This window comes from Hibiscus syriacus, unplaced genomic scaffold (genome assembly GCF_006381635.1).
Source record: "Hibiscus syriacus cultivar Baekdansim isolate YM2019G1 unplaced genomic scaffold, ASM638163v2 tig00013773_pilon, whole genome shotgun sequence".
Taxonomy (NCBI): Eukaryota; Viridiplantae; Streptophyta; class Magnoliopsida; order Malvales; family Malvaceae; genus Hibiscus; species Hibiscus syriacus.
Window position 1 is genome coordinate 203,936 of NW_024062309.1, and position 19,997 is coordinate 223,932.

Below are 19,997 nucleotides of genomic sequence, written 5' to 3' on the forward strand. Positions count from 1 at the left end.
TCAATTTAGTCATACTTTTAATAAATTTAATCCTCCAATCGAATGATATCACGTGTCACTGGTGTCATGTGTCACCATTCGGTTAGAGGACTCATTTTATTTGAATTTAATATATTTATTTTAATTTATTCACTTGGTGGAAAATAAATATATTAAATTAAAATAAAGTTAGCCCTCTAACCAAATGGTGACACATGGCACGAAATATGGGCCTAGTGGCATGTGGCATCATTCGATTAGAGATTAAATTTATTTTAATTTCTTAGAAGTAGGACTAAATTGAGAGAATATATAAATAACAAAGACCAAATGTGTGATTATATCAAAATATTAACGGCAGTAACTCATGATGACCACATCTTAATTAAATAAAATGAAAGTGATCATATATTATGTTTTTTTGAAATCAGCGAGGAAAGTGAACAAAACACAAACATAAGTGATCAATTATAGTTAACCCTATATAAATGAGTTTATAAATATTATTTTATTATTTAAGTTTTTTTTTTTAAAAATTGAGTTAACTTTATTAAATTTGAGCCTAATCAAATATATTTAATTAAATATGTGTTTAAGTTGTATAATTATTTACAATGTGATGTGTATTGATTCTAAGAACTCATTGAATATTTCATTGGTAAAAGAAAATATTATTCTTTCTAGAAGATTCTGGCTTGAGCAGTTGCGTATGTAGAATGTTTATACGTTGTGAATGACTAAAGAATATGCTAAACATATACATGATAAAACTATATTTACCTCTTAAATTATAATTCAATTTCGACTCTTTAGATAAAATTTCTTATTTCGTCCGCTAGATCAAAGTCATCTAAAATAGGTACATTATTTTTAAAATTAGACTTTAAATATACTTCGTGTTATTAAGCTGCCATTTTATGTGAAGCTAATAATAGCTGATAATGGAAAGATGTAATTAATACAATATTATAGGTTGAGGGTGTTTCGAAGTGTAGGATCAATTTAAAATCTGACGAGAATTATGGGATATTTGATGAAATTAACCCATTAAGAAAGCTATAAGGTAAAACGTACCTATTAGCTGACCAGATTAAGGTTCTCTCTATGAGGAGCTCAGCAAAACAAATTCCGAGCAGAAAACGGTCACCAGTGTCCGATGAGGTGAAACTAAAATTCGATCAACCTTGTTCAACGTACCATTCCGTGTTCGTTCGACACATACTCGTATCCGACATACATTTCGAGATAGAGTATCCTTTTCGAAATAATCTTGTTCAACGTACCATTCCGTGTTCGTTCGACACATACTCGTATCCGACATACATTTCGAGATAGAGTATCCTTTTTTTAAATAATATTGTTTAACATTCCGTGTTCGACACATACTCGTATCCGACACTCACTCCGAGCTCGAATAACGTAGGTCCTGGATTCACTGCACTTTGTTAGCCATGCATAAAAGAAAGTTGTTTCATTGTATCTATTCACTTCTTGTTAAACTTAAACTGCTTTATCGATGCTTAAAAATTCTCTAACCATTGCTTGTTGTCTTGCAGGAGGATACACCGTAGGGACCAGTTGGTTTCTTGTCACTTTCCATTCTTGGCTTTTGGCCCTAAAGCCTAGGTCACAGTCTTTTCATTCTCCGACAAATGTAAAGGGGAACCTTTGTCTTCTTACTTTGTTCTTTTGTGTATTGCCGGGAAATGAAAATGACAATCATTTCCCGACCTCAAAGCCCCGAAATACAACTTATCAGATCCCATTTTCTATTCAACTGATTCAAGGACCAAATTGAAGTAACGTGTAACAATGAGCAACGTTTTTAAGATATTTATTCTAATATTATTTATCACGAGATTATTTTTTTTTTCGAATCATATATTTCGAAAACTAAGATATAAGTACACGACATGGTTTGTGTTTTACTTTTGGTTTAAAAAGGTGGACTATACACAAGAACCCTAGTTTTTCTTTCTAAAAGTTTTATAGGTCACTGTTTTGCAATGTTAAAGGGAAATTGTGGGGTTGAAGTGTTCGATGCAACAAGACACAATGAGTGCTTCTGTGCAGCGACGGAGCAATGATTTTAATTCAGGGACAAAGTAAATAATAATAATAGAAAACAGGAGGGGCAAAATCAAAATAAATTAAATTTAAAGATCTAAATTAGAATTATCCCTAGTTTTTTTAATGGTGAAAATATTTGGGGGCAGTCCCCCGGGTCCTACTGGCTCCGTCACTGCTTCTGTGGGGTTCAATATGTCTGTTGCCGAAGAATATATAATATGCTCTTTCTCCTCTTTTTTCCCAGCAATATTCATCTTGGCAGCCATGGAAACTTCACAGCCTCTCTCCATTGAAAGCTTTTCATACAGTTGGCTAGTGAACTTAAAGCCTTCTCTAGATGGTCTAGACAGCTCCCTCCGAGGTTCGCTCGATGCGTACGACGAAGCGTCGTTCATCGAGATGGACCCGAGGATGCCGCCTTCGAGGAGATTCTTCGGAACTCTAATGATTTCAAGTTTGATTTCCCCGTTTCACAGTCTCCCATCACCCTTGTCCATGCCGACGAGCTCTTTTCCGAAGGTCGTGTCATGCCTTTGTGTCATGCCTTTCTTCGTTAACAATTCGAAGAAGATCGAGGCCTACGACGTCTCCGGTCCGACTCCGACACTGCCTACCGCTCCACATGCGCCGGACCTCGATGTTCCGCAATGTAAAACGAATCGTCACCCTTCTTTGAGAAGGTGCCGAAGGTTATCCAGCGGATATTTTCCAAGTACTGAATTTCCTTCGTCCCTTATACCGAAGTGTGTTACGACGAAACAAGTCGACTGGTACTAGAGCGGAAAGTATCGATCCAAGAGGTCATGTGAGGAAGAATTGGCTATACTCGACCGGAACATCCCCTCGGATCAGCGTCGCGTACTCCGCCGACGAATGTCGAAAGTCATGCGATTCTGAAAGCTCGATATACGAGGCGGTCCTCCATTGCAAAAATCATCGGTACGCTTCCATTGCTTGTTGTTCCACTTTCTGCACTTGGGAAAATCAAGCCCTCTGGTGCTGATATTATTTTCCCGTCTCATTTTCCAGGAAAATGAATGGACGAGAAATCATTCGAAATCCGCATGAAGAGAGGAAAACAAGCGGTGTCAAGTACCTAATTGTACAAAAGAATCACCTACTAATTGAACCTTTAAGCCTAAGCCAAGATTTTTTTTTGGCCAAACTAATAAATCAAATTTAGATACATAATTGGGCTAAAAAGATTCACTAATAAATTTAATTTTAAAGTCAAATTCATATAGTTGTTGTTACTATTATGCTCAATGTTCTTAGACATAATTTTTGAGTTAATTTTGAATTATATTCAATTCATATATATATAATAACTTAGTTGAACTAATAAAAATTTACATATAACTTGATTTAGATTAAAAATAGGTACTTAATATTTATTCGTTACAATTTTAGCTGTATACCGTTAAAAAATATGTTGAGTGATATATAAAAAAACATGTTAAGTGACATGTCACGTTCAAATTTATATATATATAAACGTGACATATGTTACTTAATGTTTTTTTTAATAGTAGACACCATTTTTAACAAAAGAATCTTTAAGTATCAAAAGTTAATTTTGGGTATGTTTCATTTTGTATTAAGCCTAATTTAACGAAACGTGTTGGATGGATTATGGAGTACTCGTAGGGATGACAATGGGTCGGGTCGGGTTTTTGGGCCAACCGACCCGAGAAGAAAGGTCCTCCGCCCGTGACCCGACCCGAATATATAACTTAGAAACCCGATCTGACCCGACCCAAATAATAATAAAAAATATTTTTCAATAAAAACAATGACTTAATTGAAAAAATTATATAGAGAGGGGTATTATTGTAATTATCCCTAAATATAGGGTAAACTTATATATATTTTTCGGGTCGGGTCGGGTCGGATTTTTTTCACCCTAAACCCGACCCGAACCCCGAATTTTTTATAAAAAAAATCTGACCCGATCGGGTCGGAACCGTCGGGTTCGGGTTGAGTTGCTATCCCTAAGTACTCGTCCAAATTAAGACCTACCCTACTGAAATATCCCACTTAATTAACTAAAGCTTTAGCTTTGATTTCAAAACATAATCATGTTTAGTCCCCTTTGAATGCCCATAGTTTTACAGCAGTTTTGTAGGATACGATTTTCATGCATGATGATGTGATTGTTTAGGTGGCACTGCCTACTTTGATGAACCAAATTAATTGTCTACATACATAGCTTAGCATCTAATTTATGCTGCAAATCATCATTAAAAGGCTCTAATTCACCCCAAAGCAAGGCAAGATAACTGCAGACTGAATCATTCTGCAGACAATCTCATATTTGTTTACAAGATTAATTTAGGGCTATGCTCATAGATAATGGAAATTATAGGACGAAAGTAAATCTGGGGTTCCTTCACATGATAGGATAATGTGCCCTAATTGTCCTGAAACGAAAGTCTGGTCCCCTCAGCTGTGGGGTCCAAGATGGATCTTTGCCCTACCCATTGGCAAGAAATGGACATGAAATGAGAAAGCTCTGCACATGGTAACCATAGGATAGGGAGACATGGACAATGTGCTTGTAATATTGCCAAGCTCTGATAACTCTAGTTTTTACTGTGTTTTTCTACTACTTTTTCTGTCTTCCATGTTGGATTTTTCTGTGCATTTCAAAACCAAAACAAAGCTTACCATGTGTAGCTTTATGACCACCGTCAGGGATGGACAGAGAGAATTTTCATTGTATTTTTATTATTCTTAATTTTGCATATTTTGGAATTTTTTCATCTCTAACATATTTATAAGTTCTACTCCCGAAATAAATCTTATGTCTATCCCGATATAAACATTTCTTCTCCCTTTACCATTGGTATACCAATACATCACCCTATTGTGGGAGGGGTCCAAAGCACCATACAGCTACTGGTTTTAGGTCACTGTAGCCGGCTAAATGGACATTATGAAGTTTTGTGGTCTCCACTTATTGACATAGATAATGATGTACAATCTCGGTTGTTCCTATATATGTTAAGTCCATGATAGGCCTATATACATTGTATTAGGGCATGCAATGATCTATGTTAACTAGCTTTTGGAAAGGTCTCTAGATGAGTTGGGGGTCCCTGTAATACAAAGATCTAATCAACTAGGGTAACTACAAGTTTGGTCATCTTTATTTCAATTTTCTCTAGTTTGATCATCGAATTTGAAAAAGAAAATTACATCTAATCACTTACGTTATCATTTGTTACATTTTGATCACTGAGTCGTTAACCCTCGTTGCTTTCATTACGTGGCATGCAAGTTATATTAGTTAGTTTTATGTCGTGCCATTTTCAGTGAAATAGAGATAGATTCGCGTTAGATCGAAAAGGACGAATTGAAAATTTTTGAGGTCTAATCATTATCGACGATGATGGTCAATGGCGCTGACGATATGGAAGTTTAGTCAAATCTTGGAATCAAATTGATACTTTATCTAAAGTTCAGGGTTAAATTTATATTTCATCTGAGTTTAGGAGTCTAATTAAAATTAACCATTTTTATACGTCATGCCCTAAGGTAGCTGGAGTTAATAATCAGAGAATTGGTGATATAAATGACTCAAAATTTCAAAAATTATAATTATACCCCAATTTTTCTAAAAAGTGTAAAGTGAACCTTCAAAAAAATTGAAAATTTTAATTTAAACTGCTAAACTTTTTAAATTTTAAGTTGGCCCCCATACTTTATCACCAAGTTCCGCCACTAATAAGGTCCCCGGACATTGTGGTAGTTGTTAATGAACATAAAGGAAATCTCTCTATCAGCACGAACCAACTTACCTTGATGGTTAAGGAATCATTGTTATTCATTGTCAGAAAAAAAAAAGAAATCTCTATATCAGACTTTGTATTCGAATTCAATTTGAGAAAATCATGATACGAAAAGGAAAAATATTTGTGGTTGATGCAACTAACGTTTGATTGATTAAAAGTAAGAATTCATACTGAATAAATTTCTTATAATATGGTATTCGTTTTCATCAACATCTATAATATAATAAATTATAGGATTATTAATCAAAACAAATGGTCAGAGGTGGACTGAATTTATGTACAAACATCACTATAAGCCCAACCAGAGAGATGCAGTGATCACAAAATTTTGGGCTTAGCAACAGCACAAGGACCCCAATTGTCTATCGATCGCATAGGTATGGTTGTAGAGCGATTGAATGTGAGGTAGATGCTCTTGCGATATTACAACTGATAGATGTTGGTGATGTTTATTTTCTTGCGATATTACAACTGATAGATGTTGGTGATGTTTATTTTCATATAGGGCTATTATCCATATCTGTCTACCCTAAAAAATATTTCCGAATTCGTCACTGCATATACTTAAACATGTAATTACATAAACAAACGTGCAAGGAAGGAAGAACAAGTGGGACAAGAAGAGTAAACTCGAATCCATGTGGTCAGTCAAAAGCATATTTCTAAGCAAAGCAGAGGCGGCCCCAATCCCATCGCACAATGCCATGAGGCGATGCTTCAAAGGATGGTGACAACGACTTTGTTACTGGGTTCATTGCACACAAAATGTACTTGAAGTTGATCTTTTAATTACGTGATATGTTATTTAATAATAATATCAATTAAATTAATATAATAATAATTTAAGATAATTGCGGAGTTTAATCAAAAGTTGGTATCTCCCTTGGAATAATAAGGGAGAATGAGAACAAAAAGACTGACAAGATACAGGTGGGATTTCACGTGCCTTTTTTTGCAACTTTTTTAGGGTTTGACAATGTATGAATTTGATGGAAGTGTATTATTATTATCAGTTTTGGTATGTTTTAGTATTTATTTTTTTAAATTATACATAATTTTTAGTTTTAAGTTCATTTTAGTATCTACCATTTAAAATTTAACGCGTTTAGTACTTAAACTATCGATTTTATCCGTTTTAATACATAAATTTTTAATCTTTTTAAACCTTAACGTTAAATTTGGATGTGATATTAAAATGAAATAAAAACTATAGTTTTTCAATGGCGGGTACTAAAATGAAATAAAAACTAAACTTTAAGTATTATTTTAAAAAATTAAAAATTAAATTTAGACAAAATTAATAATTTAAGTATTAAACATGTAATTTACACTTTTTTGTGTGTCTGACATGTAAATGTATACCACTCCCCGACAACAAAATGGCAGCTGGTCCATCGAACCCTGCTTGGGCCAACCTGACCTAATATTTGTCCATGTTCCAGCCAATCAAAACTATTATACTTTTAAAAATTATTATTATAACATTATTCTATTTAGAATTTTTATTTTTGTCTAATAAAAACAAAAATTATATATATATATATATATTGTGTTTATGTGAATTTTTATTTCAAAAGGTAGATCAAAATTTAAACTTATCAAGTGACATCGTAGGTAAAGGGAGTGTTGTTTTTCCTAAAAATCTTGAATTGAAGCCGTTGCATTTACATATGTGTACAAATTATCAATAGCTAAAAAAGTTTATAAACATATATTATTTTGTTATTACCTTCAATTATTTTAAAAATATAGATCAAATTCTAAATTAAATAAAAAATTATGATATTGTTTAGACTTAACTATTAATTTAATCGGAACTATTATGTTTTTTATTGTCCTTAATTTTCAAGGCTTCGTCCTAACTAATTTGGATCTACTCGTTCACACACTTGATTTTGATAGGTGAGTCTCACCGTGAGGATTTTTTTGCATATACAATTACTCTAACTTAAGACATTACTTAAACAATATCAAACTAATTACCACTTGAATAAACGCTTATCGGTGAACTATTATATTTCTTAGGTACCCAGAAGTGTCTCATAAATATATTATATATAGTTGTAATATCATATTTTAACAGATGTTTGAGATCCCGCCTAGATATGCACGAGTTGAATACTAAAAATATTAAAGGTAAACTATGTATTTAATATTTAAATTATCAGTTTTGATTTATTTTAGTATCTAAACTTTTAATTTTTTTAAAATCATACCTAAAGTTTAATTTTTATTTTATCTTGGTATCCTGTTAAAACTTAACGTCGAGTTTTGAAAAAAGTTGAAAGTTTGAGTGCTAAAAAGTATCAAAATTGATAATTTAAGTACTACGGTGGGTACTAAAATAAAACAAAAATTAAATATTATGTATGATTTAAAAAAATTAAAGTTTATGTATCAAAATAAACCAAACCTAATAGTTTAGATACTAAACTAGTAGTTTACTCAAAAATTAAACGAAGAAAGCTGCGAGAATGGGACAGACAAGTTGCACGGATTCCAAGAGTATTTTAAATGTTAGTTTAATTAGTTGAATATTTATACTAAGAGGTGGATTTTTAAAATTACAAGAGAAATAAAATTATAAAATTTTTAGGTGCAAAAACATGGCAAAACTGCCCAAATAATGATTTAGTGATTGTTTAATTCCTAAAAAAATTCAGTTTATTTATTATTTCCCGAAATGGGGTGAAATGTACAGTGCTTCAAGTGGTTCTTCGGATATCTCGACGTTTTTAGGGTAAATTTTTCCATGCTTGATTTCTCGGCGTCTTTGGGGTTATGACACTATGGGAATGCTCGGCGTCTTCAAGCAATTGGACTGTGGGATCTCTCGGCGTTCTGCATGCTACAAGGAATGCCAAGGTGGATCTCTCGCGTCTTCACCTGTCGTCTGGCGCACGGAATCTCTGCATGACTCTCTGAATCGTGCATGCATGCTGGGGGGCCTGGACGTCTTCATCTCTGCATGACTCTCTGCATGCATGCAAAGTTGATTTAACACTTGAATACAATAATAATGGGAGTGCTCGGCGTCTTTAGTTAATAAGGTTACAAGGGCGTTCGATTTCCCGGCGTCTTAAGCTATACATGGAGAATATTTGGTTGTAGGTGGTCGTGAAATCTCAGCGTCTTCTTCCTCCGAGATTCGTTCTGCATGCGTCTGTATTCTTTGTGGCCGAAGCGTGAGATTCGTCTGAAGCGAGATTGTTGTATGCTTTGAGACTAATATTTACTCGAAGTCTTCAATTGCAGGATGGTATTATAAAAAAAGGTCAATAATTGGTGCACCGACTTGTTATAAAATAGGGGTGGTATTGTTTCATTGCATGCAGTTGGTTTTAACTTACAGAAGCAAGTGAGGGAATTTTTTTTTGCATTAGATTCAATTGGAGCTGCTGCTTGAAGTGATATTGGAGATTTTGTTGGTTCGGTAATTTTTCGAGCTTTGGTTTAACGTCGTTCAAACACGTAAGTTCTTTCTCGTTTCCCATGCGAACTCTGTTTTTTTTCGTGTTGAAAGAATGCTCATATATGTTAGGAGAATGATACATTAAATTTTGTTCATGAGACCATAGTAATGTAATTTAGAGTACTAATGATAATTTAAAATTAGAAAATGTAAGTTTGATGATAGGTATACAGAAAATTTAAGTTTGAGTATTATTGTTAATTTAAATTTCGTGTAATTTAGTTGTATTTTTATATAATAATTATTAGAATTTTTATTTTGATTTAGTGGGAAAAAAATTCCCATTATGTAATCCTGACCATTTTTACCGTAATAATAATGTATTTAAGTATTATTTTTATAAAACAATTGTTAAACATAATTTATATTATTATTTATAGTTTTGTAAATAATTAATTTCATTACATTATTAATGTAATTTATTTGAATATATATTTTTACGTGTAGAGAAAATGAGCAACAAATTTTTCACGATTGTCCATACAATGGACATATGATGGAAAATGAGGTCGGAGTTATTTTTCAGTCTGAAACACCTATAAATATGATGTTTAAAGGGACATCACATTTGCAGAGATCAAGGAGAGGATAGAAAGAAAAATACGTGCTAAAGTTGATGGTTTGAGGTACAGATTTATGGTATGTCCCAATCCGGTCAGGTATGCTGCAGTACCACTTGAAGAAGACGATGATATAACTATGGTTGAATTACATGACTCAACAAATATTCCATTATTGAGTTATTTGTCGAGTTGTGTAATATATCTAATGTGCCTGGGTCATCAATAAATGCGGTTGGAACTTCATCTCAAATGGGTTTCGAGAGTCATTTCGATAACCCAAATATAGGTCGTGAAACTTTGTGGCGATGTTGGAAAGTGCAAATGAAGTTGGTGGAACATCTGGAGCCGAGAGTATGATGCTGAAAACCGCTGGGAAGAAATACTTGAAGTTCCAGTGAAGATGAAGAAACTGAGGAACCTCTTTTGACTGAGGATGATGCCATGTCCCATGGTGATGAAGCTGATATCATATTGATGAATATTCGACATCGTATCAACCTACCCCTCACATACAGGAGATTGATTATGAAGCAATGAGGGCCTGAATTCCCGAGATGCCACATTTAACTTCAGGATATGATTGAATCGTCCGTAACTCTGGTGAATTAGCAGTTGGGAAGCAATACAGAGGAAAAAAAGAAGCTACAATCGATTAAAGAGTATTGCATAAGAGGCCATGTAGATTGCAAGACTGCAGAGTCAACCAGAAAACTTTGTACGCGAAGTGTGTTAAATATGGGCCCGAGTGTAAATGGTTGATCGAGTATCCAAAATACAGAGGCAGATGCTTGGGTCATCACAAGGTACAATGGTCCACACATGTTTGCAAAACTCTATCGAACAAAGACACCGACTACTGGACTCCGATGTATTTGTCAATATGTGAAGGTTTTGGTTGAACAAATCAAGGATCCCTGCTCGGTGTTAGCTGCATCTATTCGAGACCAGTTCAGATACAATGTAAAATACAAACCCGTGTGGCATGCGAAGGAGAAGGCAAGGAGGTTGATATATGGCGATTGGGAACATCATACAATGAGTTACCTGATTTGTTACGAGCTATGAAACAATTCATACCTGGAACCATCGTGAAGTCTCAGACCATGCCTGCATACGACCGAGAAGATCAACTTGTTCAAGGGAAGAGAATATTCCATAGACTCTTTGGGCATTCAAGTCTTGCATAGAAGGTTTTCCATTTGCAAACGTATGGTCCAAATAGATGGTACGTGGTTATACGGTCATTACAGACTATATTATTGATAGCAGTTACGCAGGATGGTCAACGAAATATATTCCCATTGCATTCGCCATCGTTGAAGGAGAGACAACGAGGCTTGGACTTCTTTCTCAATAATCTACGTAAGTATGTCGTCCGAGAAGAAGGAGTTTCCCTTGATATCCGATCGAGCTTTAACACAATATCTATTTTAAAACAGGATATGACTACGCCAACCAAATTTTGCAAAGATTGGAGGATTTGAAGGCCATAGATGAGCGCGTTTGGAAATGGGCGTCGAAAATCGAGCGGGAGAAGTGGTCGCAAGCATATGATTGTGGTCGGAGATACGGACACATGACTACAAACCTTGCTGAGGCCATTAATTCAGTACTAAAAGGTACACGACATCTCCCAATAGCGAGTGTGGTGAAAGAGACATACTTTAGGTTGGCTAAAGTTTGGTCTGATAAAGGGAAAGATCGAGTGTATGATAAATCGAGGTAAAATCTGGGCTCCGGCGGTGGTAGAAGCAATGGAAGCAAATGAGCGTATGGCAACCTCAATGTTTGTTCATGACTTCGATCGAATTGGACATACTTTTGTTGTCATCGCATGCACGTCACAACGAAGGAGCAGATCGAGAATCATTTACTGTTAATTTACGACAAAGATGGTGATTGTGGCCGCTTTCAGGCGTGGAGATATCCGTGTGCTCATGCAGTCGCTGCATGTATGCATACTAGAATCAATTCATACACTTATGTTGATGAGTGCTTTCACCTACAGAGGATATTAAATATATACAACCATGAGTTCAGACCGATCCTAAATGAATCTTATTGGGAATCTCGAGATCATGATGAATGGTTGCCAAATCCACTACTCGTAGAAGTCCAACGTCGACCGAATCTACTCGTATTCATACCAGTATGGATATACATATTAGAGAGAAATGCCAACCGAAGAGGTGTGGATTATGTAGAGGTGAAGGGCATTCAAAAAGAATTGTCCAAACCTTCCACAGTATAGACCTCAGCATAATCTATTATTTTATAAATTTTTATATTATATGCGATTCAATTACTCGAGTACATATTTAATAATAATTATTTAAATTTAATTATTTAACTAATGATTTAATAATAATTATTTAACTTAATGATTTAATATAATTACTTTAATGATTTACTTTAATGATTTAACTTTAATGATTAATAATAATTACTTTAATGATTTAATTTTAATGATTTAATATAATTACTTTAATGATTTATTTTAATGATTTAATGATTTAACTTTAATGATTTAATATAATTACTTTAATGATTTAATAATAATTACTTTAATGATTTAACTTTAATGATTTAATAATAATTATTAACTTTAATGATTTAATATAAACTTTAATGATTTAACTTTATGATTTAATAATAATTACTTTAATGATTTAATAATATTACTTTAATGATTTAATTTAATGATTTATGATTTACTTTAATGATTTAATATAATTACTTAATGATTTAATGATTTAATGATTTAATGATTTAATAATAATTACTTTAATGATTTACTTTAATGATTTAATAATAATTATTTAACTTTAATGATTTAATAATAATTACTTTAATGATTTAACTTTAATGATTTAATAATAATTACTTTAATGATTTAATTTTAATGATTTAATAATAATTACTTTAATGATTTAATTTTAATGATTTAATGATTTAACTTTAATGATTTAATAATAATTACTTTAATGATTTAATGATTTAATAATTTAATGATTTAATAATAATTACTTTAATGATTTAACTTTAATGATTTAATAATAATTATTTAACTTTAATGATTTAATAATAATTACTTTAATGATTTAACTTTAATGACTTAATAATAATTACTTTAATGATTTAATTTTAATAATTTAATAATAATTACTTTAATGATTTAACTTTAATGCTTTAATAACAATTACTTTAATGATTTAATGATTTAATGATTTAATGATTTAATGATTTAATAATAATTACTTTAATGATTTAACTTTAATGCTTTAATAATAATTACTTTAATGATTTAATGATTTAATAATAATTACTTTAATGATTTAATTTTAATGATTTAATAATAATTACTTTAATGATTTACTTTTAATGATTTAATGATTTAACTTTAATGATTTAATAATAATTACTTTAATGATTTAACTTTAATGCTTTAATAACAATTACTTTAATATTTAATGATTTAATGATTTAATAATAATTACTTTAATGATTTAACTTTAAGCTTTAATAATTACTTTAATGATTTAATGATTAATAATAATTACTTTAATGATTTAATTTTAATAATTTAATAATAATTACTTAATTTTAATAATTTAATTTTAATGATTTAATAATATTAATTACTTATGATTTATATTTACTGATATCATAATAGTAAATATATTCGATTCAATTATTTTAATTTGATACAATAATTAAAATAAGGATTACAGTTGTTGAGTAATAATGTCGAGGCCAACGTCGGTTTCGTTATGTCGTTGCACTTGTTCAGAGTTTGTTCAGCATAACCAACCTGCTCATTCATCGAGGGCATAGGTTCTGGTGTTGTAATACATGCCCACCACCACTATGCTCTCCCATCTGAGGACAACACTCGTACTTGTGATCATAGATGTCATCTGATCAAATCATTTGTTGCCCCAAACATAGGAGAAACATGAGTGATTGATGAGGAACATGCTGAGGAGTGTAGGGCGTAACACCAGAATCACCAACCACTTGACTAAATGATCTTGTGTGATCAAAAGATTCTGGTGGATATTATCCATTGTCTCTTGTTCTGCTCCACGGTGAGAACTCCTACTCCCACTCCCACTCCAGTCCTTCTTGGTTTCTCGGTTTACCGAATTTTTTTCGTATACTCTATAAATTGTCGCCTTTCTCTGATCGTTGTCAAGAACGGCTTTCCATGTTCCCAAAAATAATTCAGGTAATCCGAACTCTTGAAGTCAAAGTCATCTGCTTGTATGGGAGTGAGCGTTGGCAAGTATGAACCCCTGTTGTTCAATGATTGATATGGAACCCCTGTTGTTCCAATGATTGATATGGTTAGCAGCCTCACCGACCAATCCTCACCGACCTACCCGCCCATCTAATCGATGGAGAGCATCATGATTCTCTGGAATGACTGGAATATGTTGGTGGAAGCCGAACTGCCTCAACACTCTATCGGCAAATTGGAACTCCACAAACATGAAATGGATCAATGGTGTAACAACACACCAATATTCACAACCCTCCCAGACATGTTGCGGTACGCACAACATAATTTCTTGATCATCGTACGGCCTCCAAATAAACTATAAAATAAAATATATAGTTATATTTAATTAAATAATTATAAAAATCAACAAATTAATAAATAACAATATTATAATATAAACATAATAAAAAATAAATTCACTTATTAATTTTATATATACCTCAACTTTGCATTTGATGTCAATCTTAAACCTAAACTCTTTCACGTTGTTGTGCGCCAACCCGTTTTCTATTTTATGCCTCCATGTTATACCAATCAAAATAAAATTTTGTAATATTTTCATTTACAAAAATATCTTTATTTAATTAAAGATAAAATATTTTAAATCAATAAAATTACCTTCCGGCAAGAGGAAAGTCAACTGCAGTTCGGCTAATCGGTGTTAACCATGGAATTATGTACCACGCCCACGATTGTAATAACATCGTGCATCCACCGATTTCAGTCGTGTACGCATCATTAACAATTAATGATGCCTTGCACATCTCGCAATACAAGAATGCCAATATTGCTGATCCCCAACTATACTGACGGGTCATAAAGAAGTTCTCCAAAAACGGAAGATATTGTATGGACAAGATTACTGGATTTATCTGGCATCAAGATTCCGCCGATCAAACGTAATATATATGCTCGAGTTGATATATGTCTCGCTCACTACATTGTGGATCGAGCTTAAACTCATTTGCCAACCAGGATAATCTCAGCCGTGACCCTTTTGCTATATCTTTGTCTGGTACCTTCCCAAGGTAACGCTCACATATTGCAAACATGTCAAGATCTGTATTTCCAACCACTTCCATTCCATTTGTAGGAACCCCTAGTTGTAAAGCCACATCCTCCAAAGTGATCGTACATTCACCACATGGAAGATGAAAAGTATGAGTTTCTGGTCTCCACCTTTCAATTAATACACTTATCAAACCGGGGATCAACCGAAATTCTCTTACAAAAGCAACATCATAAAAATCCACTGTTTTCAAATTATCAACAATACGTTGATCTGGCATCTCACAGTTGATAAGTCGAGGACGAAGGACTCGTTGTTCGTCATCCTGTAATTTATTAATCATTGTAATTAGAATTAATACACTGTTCTCAAATAAAAAAATAAGTCGATCATATTACCAGTTCTCCCAAATTACTCGAAATGTGTCGACCATCTAGCCTCAAAAGAACATTTTCTTCTGCCATGTTTCAACAAATCTAGACAAAAAAATTAATATTACACTCAATTATTACATTGTTTATTCAAATAATCAATTGCATGTTATCTACTTTAATAAAAAATAAACATCAAATATAAAATGATCCATAATTATTATTTGCTTCTCAACATTTTCAAACTTTGCAATTTAATCACTAAATTTATAAATTCTTTCAAATTTAACCAATTAAGCATATTAATACTAAATTCAAGCATAGTATACCAACTTTTTATAATTTACTCTAATTCCTTAAATTCCTCAAATTTTACAAAACGATCCCTAATTACTATTTGGTTCTCAACATTTTCAAAGTTAGCAATTTAATCCATAAATTTTAAATTCTTTCTAATTTAACCAATTAAGCATACTAATACTAAATTCCAGCATAGTATAGCAACTTTTAATAATTACTCTTATTCCTTAAATTCCTTAAATTTTACAAAACGGTCCCTAAAACTTTACAATGTTCCAAAATGGTCCAACCTTATTTCAAATTATGTAACAACATAAAATTATTATTTCAGAGTGTAACAACATATAATCACAAAATTAATAAACTTATAAAACTAAAATTATGAGATCAATATGAAACCCTAAACCTTTAAAACAAGAATCAAATAAGATCTAGGGCTTGAGTTTAAATTACCTCAGGTTATGCTTTGTGATCTTGCTGCTGATCGATCTCCCTCTCAGGCTCTCACTGCTTCTGTAATTGTGAATTGCCTCAGCCCCAAACTCTCACTGCTTCTATAATTGTGAATTGCCTCAGCCCGAGCAGTCTCTTATAAACACATTCGTAACTCATCCATGCATTATTGGATTTATTTGTTAAGAAGACGCCGAGATATCCAGCCTTCCATACAAAGACGCCGAGAAATCCTTACCTAAATGTGAAGAAGACGCCGAGAAATCCAACAGTTGCATGCCCCCCACATGCAGACGTGCAGGACCCCCACATGCAGACGTGCAGCCCTGCTCAACCCGTGATTTCTGTGCTTTCTCCTTGCAGAACCCGTGATTTCTCACGTCCAGTCCCATGCACAGCACTGAAGACGCCGAGAGTTCCTATGAAGAATCCAACTGAAGACGCCGAGAGATCAATCATACATGCACAGCTCCCACATTTGCTGAAGACGCCCGAGATATCCAAGTTGAAGACGATGACAGCTCCATCAAATCTGAAGACGCCGAGCTTTCCATATTTCCTATAGCAATCACCCCATTTGGGGAAATAATAATTAAAGTGCATTATTTGGGGAATTAAACCTCCCCGTATGCATTATTCCGGCTATTTTGCCGCAAAAACATATTATAAATACAAAATACAAAAAATCTAAACATATGGTAATTTAAAATTTTTAAAGGATATCGTTCCACTCTATTTGTGCTACGAATATTCATTAATATTTTATAAATATTAAAGATTTAAATTCCACCCACAACCTTATTTGAATAGATAATAAGGTTAATTATGTATTTAGTACTTAAATTATCAGTTTTGGTTCGTTTTAGTATATGAACTTTTAATTTTTTTTCAAAACTATACTTAAAGTTTAGTTTTTTATTTTTTCAAAACCATATATAAAGTTTAGTTTTTTGTTTCATTTTACTATCCCGCCGTTAAAAAATTATAGTTTTTGTTTCATTTTAGTATCTCGTTCAAAATTGAACGTTAAGATTTGAAAATATTAAAAGTTTAAGTACTTAAATCGATCAAAATTGATAGTTTAAGTACTAAACGTGCTAAGTTTCCAATAAAATAATATTAAAATGAAATGAAAACTAAACGTTACATGTGATTTTTTTTAAAAAAATACAAATTTATATATTTAAACGGATCAAAATTAATAGTTTAGATATTAAATACGTATTTTATCAATGTATATATCACTTTTGGATTATATAAAATCTATAACATGCCTTGACGGATCATTTGTGAAGCTGTCACACGACAAAAGAAATTTCCACTCGACTTTAGTCCGTAAATGGCCTAATGATTAATGAAATAAAAGTGGGTATCTATTGATTTGAGCCCCACATCTGATTTTATAAACAATAATGAATCTGTATGCAATTTGTGTAGGCCAACCCAACTTGCAATCTAACAGCACAAACCATTAATGAGCCGTAGCCTAAGCCAACCGGGGACGCTGGTTCTGCCAATGTCGGCTCGGTTGTCGTTTTCCACCGGTGTTGCCAAATTATGACCTAAACGATAGATTTAAAAATATTTTTTTTAAAATAAATTATATTAATATTGTCAAATTGACCTTTAATGTTTTTTAGTTATATTTATATGTGTTTATCGTTATATTTTTTTAATTTTTTAATAATAAAAATATTATTTTTAATTAAAAACAAAAAATTTATTTTATTTACAAAAGAACCCCAAACTTGTAATGAAATTATAAAAAAAATTAAAAACTAATATCTATCAATTCAACTTGTTACCAACAATTGTCGGTCATCTTCAGCCACCACCATCATCGCCGAACGATCACCTACCCGTCGTCGGCCACACATTGAACAAACATTGCCCTTACCGTCACCCAAATCCCCTAAATCTCTAAAATCCCCAACATTCAAATCCCTAAACCTTTAAATCTTAATTTCCATGATTGAACGTTAGAGGAGCACCGACGGAGGATGGGTTTTGAGCGGAATTGCATGGTGGTTCGAATGGTGGTGATGGCGTGACTTATGAACGTTGGGATCGACCAGAATAGACAAGAAACAGCGATGGTGGCTTAAAATCCGATGAACCTTTAAACGCTTTTCTGCGGCAAACGGTGATAGCTTATGGAGAAAGACCAACGAAGCTTGATCGGGAGTAAACGCCAATGCTAACAATAGTGGCGGTGATGGCCACAGCTGGCCAGCCGACGACCATGGAAGGGGGAAGTGGGAAGGGAGAAGGGGGGCAGTTGAGCATGCAGGTATTTGGGGTTTTCTTTCAATATTTTTTTAAAATTTTTAAAATAAATCCTCAAAATTACTAGGGCTTGACACGTGTCACTTAACGACTAAATTTAACGGTCGTTACGATTTAGGCACCTAAAAGTGCTCCGATGAAAACGTTAGGCACCTAATTTTAACAATAAAATATTTAGGTACTAAAATATTTTTCGAGATAAATTTTAGGTACTTATTTTTATATTAAGCCTAAATTTTTTAAATCGAATCAAATAGAATACGAGTATAATTCTAACAATGCAAAACAAAAGGTTGGCAAAGGTTAATAATTTTATCAAGTTGCAAATTAATGTTGGGATAGAGTGTGACTCATTTTTAGGCTCACTCAAGCTTGATGCTGAAACAGTGTAGTTTCTGTCCCCATCAAACACCACACTGTTTATTTAAAAAGGGTAAATTATGCATTAGAACATAAACTGTCGGTTTTTGTCCATTTCAGTACATAAACTTTTAATTTTTTCAAAACCATACCTAAAGTTTAGTTTTTGTTTCATTTTAGTATCCGTTCAAAATTTAACGTTAAGTTTTAGAAAGACTAAAAGTTTAGGTACTAAAAACGGACCAAAATTGATAATTTAGTTACTAAACACATTAAGTTTTTAAAGGCGGATATTAAAATGAAATGAAAACTAAACATAAAGTATGATTTTGAAAAAAAAATAAAAGTTTAGGTACTAAACCATATCAAAACTGATAGTTTAGAAAATAAATGCATAGTTTACCTAAAAAAGAAATCTAATTGATAGTTTACCCAAAAAATGAACGGTATTATTCAATTAAAACTGTGTTTTTAGGCTTAATACTTAAAATGGTCTTTTTATTTTAATGAAATTTCAATTTGGTCATTTTATTTTTCCCCCAATCAATTTAAACTGGAATTTCAACACTTCAAAATTTACAAAATTCAACTCGGAATATTTCACGTCTCTTAATTTTTCAAAATCATCCTACAAAATTTTTAATATCATTGCATAAATTGTCATCAATCTTCTTCTAGATTTATAATAAAATTTCTGCGTATCGACATCAGAAATCGAAGTTCGAATATTATGCCATACTCATTCATTCCCAAATTATTACTACTAATGAAAAAGAATGTGTTGATTCCTTATAGATCATTCACCCGTTGATTCATTCCAAAAGAAGATAAAAAGGTAGAGATTCTGGCAAAGCATATACCCCCAAATGTGAAGATTTTAACTGATGAAATCAAATGCTAAAAGTGGTAAAAGGACCGACCCTCTTGACTAGGACATTTGTTCATCTACTTTTTCTTTACATGTTTGCTTATAATAAACTTAGGGTTTCGTTTTTTCCTATGAGGAACTTATTGCTTTGGGCTAACGATTAAGAATGGATATGTGTCAGGTCGGATTT

At 32.6% G+C, this 19,997-nt stretch overlaps 1 pseudogene; it reads left to right on the top strand.

Annotated features, from left to right (window-relative positions):
- Window positions 1-2,307: 2,307 nt before the first annotated feature.
- LOC120206417 lies at window positions 2,308-4,549 on the top strand (annotated as a pseudogene).
- The last annotated feature ends 15,448 nt before the right edge of the window (window positions 4,550-19,997 follow it).